Genomic DNA, 12,269 nt, shown 5'->3' with positions numbered 1-12,269 from the left:
AACATGTAGTACATACTCACCACATACGTCCCCGAAGGCCACCTTCCTCGATCATTCTTCTCCCAAAAAAAAAATCTTTTCCGTCGTAATCCATTAATAGGTTGTCCCACGACGTCCTCCGGGGATACACTGCAGGAGTTAATCGCTCCTGCAGTGTATCGGAGCTGCCCGTTCTTTTCTTGGAGCTAAATGAACTCCGGGAGCTCACTTTACGGCAATTGAACTGCTGTAAAATGTTTCAGCAGTGTCGTAAAGCGAGAGTCCCGGAGTTCATTGAACGCCGGTAAACTCGCGCGCATGCGCAGACACACTGCAGGTCAGAGCTTTCGCTCCTGTCAGTGTGTTTTGGCAGCCATGGAGAGCAGTCACATCTCCTGGTGTGGCTGTTCTCCATGGCAGATCGTCGTGGGACACTCGATATTAATGGACTACGTCGGAAAAGACAAGAACAGATTGTGTGATTGGTAAGTATGGTAAAATTTAGAATATTAAAATACTTTTTCCTGTGTCTTTTTTTGTGTTCAGTAATTTGGGGTTAATAATGGATAGGCATCTTACAGACGCCTCTCCATTATTAACTGGGGTTAATGTTACCTTACAATGTCAGGGTGACGTTAACCCCTTATTACCCCATATCCCACCGCTACACGGGAGTGGGAAGAGAGAGGCTAAGCGCCAGATTTGGCGCATCTTAGAGATGCGCCATTTCTGGGGCGGCTGCGGGCTGGTAGTTGTAGCCAGGGGGGGCCAATATCCATGGCCCCTCTCTAGGCTATGAATATCAACCCTAACCCTAAACGTGACTGAAATACGTGGCACTTAAATATCTGAATATACTGAAATATCGTGGCACTAACGTGGCACTGAAATATCGTGGCACTTAAATACGTGGCACTGAAATATCGTGGCACTTAATTACGTGGCACTTAATTACGTGGCACTTAATTACGTGGCACTTAATTACGTGGCACTGAAATACGTGGCACTGAAATACGTGGCACTATGACTGTCAGAAAATGCTCATTAAACGTGACTGAAATACGTGGCACTATGACTGTCAGAAAATGTTCATTAAACAGCTAGGGGTGAGGTTAGGGGTAGGGTTTGGATCCCTTTATCACCTTGATGGTGGTGGGTGGCTTTTCAGTTTGTTTTCTGTTTTTTTTCTATAAAAACGCATGCGTTTTTAACGCAAACAAACGCATGTGCTTGAAAACGCATGCGTTTACATAGACAGCAATGCATTTTTTTGCCGCAAATAAACGCATGCGTTTTTTTGCGGCAAAAAAACGCCGCTAGAAATTACTACAGGTTGCATTTCTGCAAATGAACGCACGCGTCCAAAAACGCATGCATTGCCGAAAACGCGTCAAAACACATGCGAAAAAACGCCAAAAAAGATGCAAGCGTCACAAAACACAACGCAACACATGTCCATGCGCCCCCATGTTAAATATAGGGGCGCATGACGCATGCGTCGACGCTGCGCCGCACAACGCTAATGTGAACCTAGCCTTACCTGCAATCTTTGCTGGTTCAGATACTCCAGTAAAACCCCAATCATCTGGAGGCGTTGTGACCTGCGTATCCAGACAGAAGTAACATGCTGTTCGGTATGCGGTGGGCTACTTTCTTCCCTGTGTTCTTCATTACCAGCACTCATGGTGAGGCCTGTCAGAAAGTGGTTATGGCTTTCCAAAATGGAGATTGAGAAGAGGTGTGACTAGGAAATGACATCACGTAAATTTTTTTTTTTTTTATCTCTTTATTTAGCTTTAAAAAGCTGACAAATCAGCATAAAAAAAACGCACTAAAAACGCACTAAAAAACTGCACCAAAACTGCACTGCAAAAAACGCAGGTGCGTTTTCTGCCAGAAGATGCAGATTTTGTGCAGAAAATTCTGCACCAAATCTGCATCGTGTGCAGGGCTGCCACTAGAAATTTCAGGGCCCCATACTGGCAAAATTTCCGGGGCCCCCTTGAGACTCCGCCCAGGCTCCACCCCAGCCCCGCCTCCACGCTCCACCCCTCAAACTGTCCACAGTCCCACCGCCAGGGCCGGCTCCAGGTTTTTGAGGGCCCCGGGCGAAAAAGTCTCAGTGGCCCCCCCCTTTAACACACACCACAATTCATGATGCACAGATACAGCAGAGAAATATAGGTATAGTACAATGCCAGAATTCACTTCTTACATGAATGATAGCTATTGTAAATTCTATAAAACCATACAGCAGAGGGGCTTTATATAAGTCAGCCCCTTATACATACCTCCCAACTTTTGAAGATGGGAAAGAGGGACAAAGTTTGCGGCGCGCGAAGCGCGCCGCGGCAAATTTTAGGCCACGCCTCTGACCACACCCATTCATAATTAGTCACACCCATATCCACGTCCCAAGCACACCCATTTAGCACTGCTGATCACACTGTTTCATATACAATAGTTATAAACAAAAAAATATGGCCACACAGTGCTCCATACTGTATAATGACCACACATGATGCCCCATACTGTATAATGGCCACACATGACGCTCCATACTGTATAATGAACACACATGACGCTCCATACTGTATAATGACCGCATGCATACTGTATAATGGCCGCACATGATGCTCCATACTGTATAATGACCGCACATGATGCTCCATACTGTATAATGACCGCACATGATGCTCCATATTGTATAATGACCGCACATGATGCTCCATACTGTATAATGACCGCACATGATGCTCCATACTGTATAATGACCGCACATGATGCTCCATACTGTATACTGGCTGCACATGATGCTCCATACTGTATAATGACTGCACATGATGCTCCATATTGTATAATGACCGCACATGATGCTCCATACTGTATAATGACTGCACACACTCACACATATATACAAATACATATGATATATACACAGTAACACATATGTATATACATAGTGGACGTTAATTGAGTACTTACTGGCTGCTGTCTGCTGGTTCTGGCGGGCAGGTGTGGTGACAGTGGTGTGCAGCGGGCCAGCGGCGGTGAACCTGCCGATACGAGGGGAGATGGGGAGATCGAGATGGGCAAGTGGACGGCCGACGGCCGTGGTCTGGAGCCGGTGGCTCTGTGACTGTGACACAGACAGAGCCACCTGTGTCCTGCGAGCCGGCGGGTTCTGCGTCCGGAATTCCGCCGGGGTGCAGCAGTGGCTCGCTTCCGGGTCCAGCAAGCAACGGCTGAAGGACGTTCCGCGTGGAGGGGCCGGGCAACATATGGCTGGGCGGGGCTTTCAGCGGGGACTCCGTCTCCTCCGTCCCCTCTGTCTCTGGATCGGCGAGTCGGCGGCCAGTCCCAAGTAAGAAAAAAAAAATAAAAAAAAATTGCCGTCGGATCCTGGGGGCCGGGGGGCCCCCAGAAGTCAGGGGGCCCCGGCATCTGCCCGACCCTGCCGTCCGCTGACGCCGGCCCTGCCCACCGCTCTCTCTTGGAAAAACTCCACTTCTCACCTATCACACATTGACAGTTCCCATCACCAGATCACACATTGTTGAGAAATTGGATTTTGGGCTCCCCCGGTGGCCACTGGTGGAATTGAACTGGTGTGCATCATCCCCTCTGTTCACCTGTTTCCATCAGGATGTGGGAGTCGCTATTTAGCCTTGCTCCTCTGTCACTTCCATGCCGGTCAACATTGTAATCAGAAGCCTTTCTGTGCATGTTCCTGCTGCTAGACAACTCCCAGCTAAGTTGGACTTTAGTCCTCGTTTGTTTTTGCATTTTGTTCCAGTTCACAGCTGTAGTTTCGTTTCTGTGTCTGGAAAGCTCTTGTGATCTGAAATTGCCACTCTGATGTTATGAGTTAATACTAGAGTCTTAAAGTAATTTCAGGATGGTGTTTTGATAGGGTTTTCAGCTGACCATGAAAGTGCCCTTTCTGTCTTCCTGCTATCTAGTAAGCGGACCTCAATTTTGCTAAACCTATTTTCATACTACGTTTGTCATTTCATCTAAAATCACCGCCAATATATGTGGGGGCCTCTGTCTGCCTTTCGGGGAAATTTCTCTAGAGGTGAGCCAGGACTGTATTTTCCTCTGCCAGGATTAGTTAGTCCTCCGGCTGGCGCTGAGCGTCTAGGGATAAAACGTAGGCAACGCTACCCGGCTACTGTTAATTGTGCGGCAGGTTTAGTTCATGGTCAGTTTAGTTTCCATCCTTCCAAGAGCTAGTTCTTATGTTTGCTGGGCTATGTTCTCTTGCCATTGAGAACCATAACAGTTTGACCGGCCATAAAAGGGTTAAATTAATTGACAGAGAAAGGAGAGAAAAGAGAAGTCTGCTGAAGATTTTTTTTTTTTTTTTTCTTCCTTCAGTTCTGAGTGTGCTTGTAATTGAATCTCTTGCAAGTCTGCCTATATTGCAGCCTTTCTCTCTCTCTCTCCTTCTAATCCTGGAATGGCTCTGTGTTCACCTGTTTAAAATGGATATTCAGAGTTTAGCTGCAGGTTTGAATAATCTCACCACGAAAGTTCAAAATTTACAAGATTTTGTTGTTCATGTTCCTATATCTGAACCTAGAATTCCTTTGCCTGAATTTTTCTCGGGGAATAGATCTTGCTTTCAAAATTTCAAAAATAATTGCAAGTTGTTTTTGTCCCTGAAATCTCGCTCTGCTGGAGATCCTGCTCAGCAGGTCAGGATTGTGATTTCCTTGCTCCGCGGCGACCCTCAGGATTGGGCTTTTGCATTGGCTCCAGGGGATCCTGCGTTGCTCAATGTGGATGCGTTTTTTCTGGCCTTGGGGTTGCTTTATGAGGAACCTCAGTTAGAGCTTCAGGCGGAAAAGGCCTTGATGTCCCTATCTCAGGGGCAAGACGAAGCTGAAATATACTGCCAGAAATTCCGTAAATGGGCTGTGCTTACTCAGTGGAATGAGTGCGCCCTGGCGGCGAATTTCAGAGAGGGTCTCTCTGATGCCATTAAGGATGTTATGGTGGGGTTCCCTGTGCCTGCGGGTCTGAATGAGTCCATGACAATGGCTATCCAGATCGATAGGCGTCTGCGGGAGCGCAAACCTGTGCACCCTTTGGCGGTGTCTACTGAGAAGACGCCAGAGAATATGCAATGTGATAGAATTCTGTCCAGAAGTGAACGGCAGAATTTTAGACGAAAAAATGGGTTGTGCTTCTATTGCGGTGATTCAATTCATGTTATATCAGCATGCTCTAAGCGTACTAAGAAGCTTGATAAGTCTGTTTCAATTGGCACTTTACAGTCTAAGTTTATTCTATCTGTGACCCTGATTTGTTCTTTATCATCTATTACCGCGGATGCCTATGTCGACTCTGGCGCCGCTTTGAGTCTTATGGATTGGTCCTTTGCCAAACGCTGTGGGTATGATTTGGAGCCTCTTGAAACTCCTATACCCCTGAAGGGGATTGACTCCACCCCATTGGCTAGTAATAAACCACAATACTGGACACAAGTAACTATGCGGATTAATCCGGATCACCAGGAGATTATTCGCTTTCTTGTGCTGTATAACCTACATGATGTGTTGGTGCTTGGATTGCCATGGCTGCAATCTCATAACCCAGTCCTTGACTGGAAAGCTATATCTGTGTTAAGCTGGGGATGTAAGGGGACGCATGGGGACGTACCTGTGGTTTCCATTTCATCATCTATTCCCTCTGAGATTCCTGAATTCTTGATTGAATATCGTGATGTTTTTGAAGAACCTAAGCTTGGTTCATTACCTCCGCACCGGGAGTGCGATTGTGCCATAGATTTGATTCCGGGTAGTAAATACCCTAAGGGTCGTTTATTTAATCTGTCTGTGCCTGAACATGCTGCTATGCGAGAATATATAAAGGAGTCCTTGGAAAAGGGACATATTCGTCCTTCGTCATCTCCCTTAGGAGCCGGTTTTTTCTTTGTGGCTAAGAAAGATGGCTCTTTGAGGCCGTGTATTGATTATCGGCTTTTGAATAAAATCACGGTTAAATATCAATATCCGTTGCCACTGCTGACTGATTTGTTTGCCCGCATAAAGGGGGCCAAGTGGTTCTCTAAGATAGATCTCCGTGGGGCGTATAATTTGGTGCGAATTAAGCAGGGGGATGAGTGGAAAGCCGCATTTAATACGCCCGAGGGCCACTTTGAGTATTTGGTGATGCCTTTTGGTCTTTCAAATGCCCCTTCAGTCTTTCAGTCCTTTATGCATGACATTTTCCGTGATTATTTGGATAAATTTATGATTGTGTATCTGGATGATATTTTGATTTTTTCGGATGACTGGGACTCTCATGTCCAGCAGGTCAGGAGGGTTTTTCAGGTTTTGCGGTCTAATTCCTTGTGTGTGAAGGGTTCTAAGTGCGTTTTTGGGGTTCAAAAGATTTCCTTTTTGGGATATATTTTTTCCCCCTCTTCCATCGAGATGGATCCTGTCAAGGTTCAGGCTATTTGTGATTGGACGCAACCCTCTTCTCTTAAGAGTCTTCAGAAATTTTTGGGCTTTGCTAACTTTTATCGACGATTTATTGCTGGTTTTTCTGATGTTGTTAAACCATTGACTGATTTGACTAAGAAGGGTGCTGATGTTGCTGATTGGTCCCCTACTGCTGTGGAGGCCTTTCGGGAGCTTAAGCGCCGCTTTTCTTCCGCCCCTGTGTTGCGTCAGCCTGATGTTGCTCTTCCTTTTCAGGTTGAGGTCGACGCTTCTGAAATCGGAGCTGGGGCGGTTTTGTCGCAGAGAAGTTCCGATTGCTCCGTGATGAGACCTTGTGCTTTTTTCTCGCGTAAATTTTCGCCCGCCGAGCGGAATTATGATGTTGGGAATCGGGAGCTTTTGGCCATGAAGTGGGCTTTTGAGGAGTGGCGTCATTGGCTTGAGGGGGCTAGACATCAGGTGGTGGTATTGACTGACCACAAAAATCTAATTTATCTTGAGTCCGCCAGACGCCTGAATCCTAGACAGGCGCGCTGGTCGTTGTTTTTCTCTCGGTTTAATTTTGTGGTGTCCTACCTGCCGGGTTCTAAGAATGTTAAGGCGGATGCCCTTTCTAGGAGTTTTGAGCCTGACTCCCCTGGTAATTCTGAACCTACAGGTATCCTTAAGGATGGAGTGATATTGTCTGCCGTTTCTCCAGACCTGCGGCGGGCCTTGCAGGAGTTTCAGGAGGATAGACCTGATCGTTGCCCACCTGGTAGACTGTTTGTTCCTGATGATTGGACCAGTAAAGTCATTTCTGAGGTTCATTCTTCTGCGTTGGCAGGTCATCCTGGAATCTTTGGTACCAGGGATTTAGTGGCAAGGTCCTTCTGGTGGCCTTCCCTGTCTCGAGATGTGCGAGGCTTTGTGCAGTCTTGTGACGTTTGTGCTCGGGCCAAGCCTTGTTGTTCTCGGGCTAGTGGATTGTTGTTGCCCTTGCCTATCCCGAAGAGGCCCTGGACGCACATCTCGATGGATTTTATTTCGGATCTTCCTGTTTCTCAGAAGATGTCTGTCATCTGGGTGGTGTGTGACCGTTTCTCTAAGATGGTCCATTTGGTTCCCCTGCCTAAGTTGCCTTCTTCTTCCGAGTTGGTTCCTCTGTTTTTTCAAAATGTGGTCCGTTTGCATGGTATTCCGGAGAATATCGTTTCTGACAGAGGAACCCAATTCGTGTCTAGATTTTGGCGAGCATTCTGTGCTAGGATGGGCATAGATTTGTCTTTCTCGTCTGCTTTCCATCCTCAGACTAATGGCCAGACCGAGCGGACGAATCAGACCTTGGAGACATATTTGAGGTGTTTTGTGTCTGCAGATCAGGATGATTGGGTTGCTTTTTTGCCTTTAGCGGAGTTTGCCCTCAATAATCGGGCCAGCTCTGCCACCTTGGTGTCTCCTTTTTTCTGTAATTCGGGGTTTCATCCTCGATTTTCTTCTGGTCAGGTGGAATCTTCGGATTGTCCTGGAGTGGATGCTGTGGTGGAGAGGTTGCATCAGATTTGGGGGCAGGTAGTGGACAATTTGAAGTTGTCCCAGGAGAAGACTCAGCTTTTTGCCAACCGCCGGCGTCGGGTTGGTCCTCGGCTTTGTGTTGGGGACTTGGTGTGGTTGTCTTCTCGTTTTGTCCCTATGAGGGTTTCTTCTCCTAAGTTTAAGCCTCGGTTCATCGGCCCGTACAAGATATTGGAGATTCTTAACCCTGTGTCCTTCCGTTTGGACCTCCCTGCATCTTTTTCTATTCATAATGTTTTTCATCGGTCATTATTGCGCAGGTATGAGGTACCGGTTGTGCCTTCCGTTGAGCCTCCTGCTCCGGTGTTGGTTGAGGGCGAGTTGGAGTACGTTGTGGAAAAAATCTTGGACTCCCGTGTTTCCAGACGGAAACTCCAGTATCTGGTCAAATGGAAGGGATACGGTCAGGAGGATAATTCTTGGGTGACTGCCTCTGATGTTCATGCCTCCGATCTGGTCCGTGCCTTTCATAGGGCTCATCCTGATCGCCCTGGTGGTTCTGGTGAGGGTTCGGTGCCCCCTCCTTGAGGGGGGGGTACTGTTGTGAAATTGGATTTTGGGCTCCCCCGGTGGCCACTGGTGGAATTGAACTGGTGTGCATCATCCCCTCTGTTCACCTGTTTCCATCAGGATGTGGGAGTCGCTATTTAGCCTTGCTCCTCTGTCACTTCCATGCCGGTCAACATTGTAATCAGAAGCCTTTCTGTGCATGTTCCTGCTGCTAGACAACTCCCAGCTAAGTTGGACTTTAGTCCTCGTTTGTTTTTGCATTTTGTTCCAGTTCACAGCTGTAGTTTCGTTTCTGTGTCTGGAAAGCTCTTGTGATCTGAAATTGCCACTCTGATGTTATGAGTTAATACTAGAGTCTTAAAGTAATTTCAGGATGGTGTTTTGATAGGGTTTTCAGCTGACCATGAAAGTGCCCTTTCTGTCTTCCTGCTATCTAGTAAGCGGACCTCAATTTTGCTAAACCTATTTTCATACTACGTTTGTCATTTCATCTAAAATCACCGCCAATATATGTGGGGGCCTCTGTCTGCCTTTCGGGGAAATTTCTCTAGAGGTGAGCCAGGACTGTATTTTCCTCTGCCAGGATTAGTTAGTCCTCCGGCTGGCGCTGAGCGTCTAGGGATAAAACGTAGGCAACGCTACCCGGCTACTGTTAATTGTGCGGCAGGTTTAGTTCATGGTCAGTTTAGTTTCCATCCTTCCAAGAGCTAGTTCTTATGTTTGCTGGGCTATGTTCTCTTGCCATTGAGAACCATAACAACACATGTAGCCGGCAGTTTTTTTTTTTGGCCAATAGATTTTTTAAGCCACCAAAATGACAAGGTAGACACTTTTGGCCAGGCCCTACTCTACTGTAACCTATTAAATATTTGTTAAAATATGCAATACAATTTAGGTATATTTTTATTTTTCAATTTTTAAAATGACCTATAATACCACATACAAGGAACAAATACCACAGCACCATGACCAGACACCATATCACCACAGTGACCTTTAATACTATCTACAAGGCACAAATACCGCCACACCATGACCAGATGACATATTACCACCACAGTGATCGAATAATATCAAATACAAGGAACAAATACCACAACATCATGACCAGACCACATATTACCACCACATAGTGACTGAATACTACAATACTGATCAATAATAAAAAAAAACCACAATACTATCACCATAAGTGCCATTATACACAGGAGATCTGTACTTAGTATGCAGTGTCTGTGTACAGGTAATACAGTGATCACTGGTGACATTATACACAGGAGCTCTGTATATAGTGTATAGGTAATACAGTGATCACTGGTGACATTATACACAGGAGCTCTGTATATAGTATACAGTGCATAGTGTCAGTGTATAGGTAACACTGACTCACCAGTGACGTCTCTAGGTGAAGTCCTTCATCTTTCATCCCGCACAGACCGCCATCACTTCATGCAGCCAGGACTCGTTTCTGCAGGAAATAACACCGTTATCTCGAGTTCCACTTGCAGAACACATTACTTCATTTTCCCAACTTCTACATTACACCACATGAAGAAGGCGACATAGTGTCACTCTACACAGTAATAGGACCGCCCCTCCATTTAAAACAGTATACTCAAAAAATAAAATAAATACATCACTGCAGTAATAATATCCCTTAATTAGCCCCTATGGTAATAATATTCACCATCCTGGCCCCGTGTGTCTCATTCCTGGCATCAGCCATATGTTCTCCCATCCTGCCCTCATGAGTATCCATCCTGCCCCATTTGATCTCCCCATCCTGCCCCATCTGTCTCCATCGTATCCATCCTGCCCCATCTGTCTCCAATCCTGCCTCCAGTGTCTCCAATCATGCCCGTATCACCATTCTGCCCCGTCTCCAATCATGCCCCCATTTCTGCAATCATGCCCCCTGTGTCTCAATTCTGCCCCATCTGTTTCCATTCCTGCCCCATCTGTCTCCAGTCATGCCCCAGTGTCTCCAGTCATGCCGCCATGTCTGTCATCCTGCCCCCTGTGTCTCCAATCATGCCCCGTTTCTCCTTTCTGCCCGTGTCCAGCTTTCTGTCCCTGTGTCCAGCTTTCTGCCCCTGTGTCCAGCTTTCGGCCCCTGTGTCCAGCTTTCGGCCCCTGTGTCCAGCTTTCGGCCCCTGTGTCCAGCTTCCTGCCTCTGTGCCCAGCTTCCTGCCCCTGTGCCCAGCTTTCTGTCCGTGTCCAGCGTTCTGCATCAGTGTCCAGCATTCTGCCCCAATGTCCAGCTTTCTGCCCCCCTGTGTCCAGCTTTCTGCCCCCGTGTCCAGCTTTCTGCCCCCCTGTGCCCAGCTTTCTGCCCCTGTGTCCAGCTTTCTGCCCCCCTGTGTCCAGCTTTCTGCCCCCCTGTGTCCAGCTTTCTGCCCCCCTGTGTCCAGCTTTCTACCCCCTGTGTCCAGCTTTCTGCCTCCCTGTGTCCAGCTTTCTGCCTCCCTGTGTCCAGCTTTCTGCCTCCCTGTGTCCAGCTTTCTGCCCCTGTGTCCAGCTTTCTGCCCCTGTGTCCAGCTTTCTGCCCCGGGCCCCTGTGTCCAGCATAATGCCTCTGTGTCCAGCTTTCTGCCCCGGGCCCCTGTGTCCAGCATAATGCCTCTGTGTCCAGCTTTCTGCCCCGGGCCCCTGTGTCCAGCATAATGCCCCTGTGTCCAGCTTTCTGCCCCGGGCCCGTGTCCAGCATAATGCCTCTGTGTCCAGCTTTCTGCCCCGGGCCCCTGTGTCCAGCATAATGCCTCTGTGTCCAGCTTTCTGCCCCGGGCCCCTGTGTCCAGCATAATGCCTCTGTGTCCAGCTTTCTGCCCCGGGCCCCTGTGTCCAGCATAATGCCCCTGTGTCCAGCTTTCTGCCCCTGTGTCTAGCTTTCTGCCCCTGTGTCCAGCTTTCTGCCCCTGTGTCCAGCTTTCTGCCCCTGTGTCCAGCTTTCTGCCCGTGTCCAGCTTTCTGCCCCGGGCCCCTGTGTCCAGCATAATGCCTCTGTGTCCAGCTTTCTGCCCCAGGCCCCTGTGTCCAGCATAATGCCTCTGTGTTCAGCTTTCTGCCCCGGGCCCCTGTGTCCAGCATAATGCCCCTGTGTCCAGCTTTCTGCCCCGGGCCCGTGTCCAGCATAATGCCTCTGTGTCCAGCTTTCTGCCCCGGGCCCCTGTGTCCAACATAATGCCTCTGAGTCCAGCTTTCTGCCCCGGGCCCCTGTGTCCAGCATAATGCCTCTGTGTCCAGCTTTCTGCCCCGGGCCCCTGTGTCCAGCATAATGCCTCTGTGTCCAGCTTTCTGCCCCAGGCCCCTGTGTCCAGCATAATGCCTCTGTGTCCAGCATAATGCCTCTGTGTCCAGCTTTCTGCCCCGGGCCCCTGTGTCCAGCATAATGCCTCTGTGTCCAGCTTTCTGCCCCGGGCCCCTGTGTCCAGCATAATGCCTCTGTGTCCAGCTTTCTGCCCCGGGCCCCTGTGTCCAGCATAATGCCTCTGTGTCCAGCTTTCTGCCCCGGGCCCCTGTGTCCAGCATAATGCCTCTGTGTCCAGCTTTCTGCCCCGGGCCCCTGTGTCCAGCATAACGCCTCTGTGTCCAGCTTTCTGCCCCGGGCCCTCCCACCCCTCCGGATCGCCGCTCTTAAGAAAAAAAAAAAAAAGAGTTCTTACCTTGCTATGCTCCTGCGGCGGGGAAGCCCACTTCCTCCACGCAGGTGAAGGACGCACTCGCCGGCAGCTGACAATGACGTCAGACGCTGGCGAAGTGCGACTGCGCACT

The sequence above is a fragment of the Ranitomeya variabilis genome, chromosome 4 (assembly GCF_051348905.1).
Source record: "Ranitomeya variabilis isolate aRanVar5 chromosome 4, aRanVar5.hap1, whole genome shotgun sequence".
NCBI lineage: Eukaryota > Metazoa > Chordata > Amphibia > Anura > Dendrobatidae > Ranitomeya > Ranitomeya variabilis.
Note: the sequence above shows the minus strand (reverse complement) of the source record.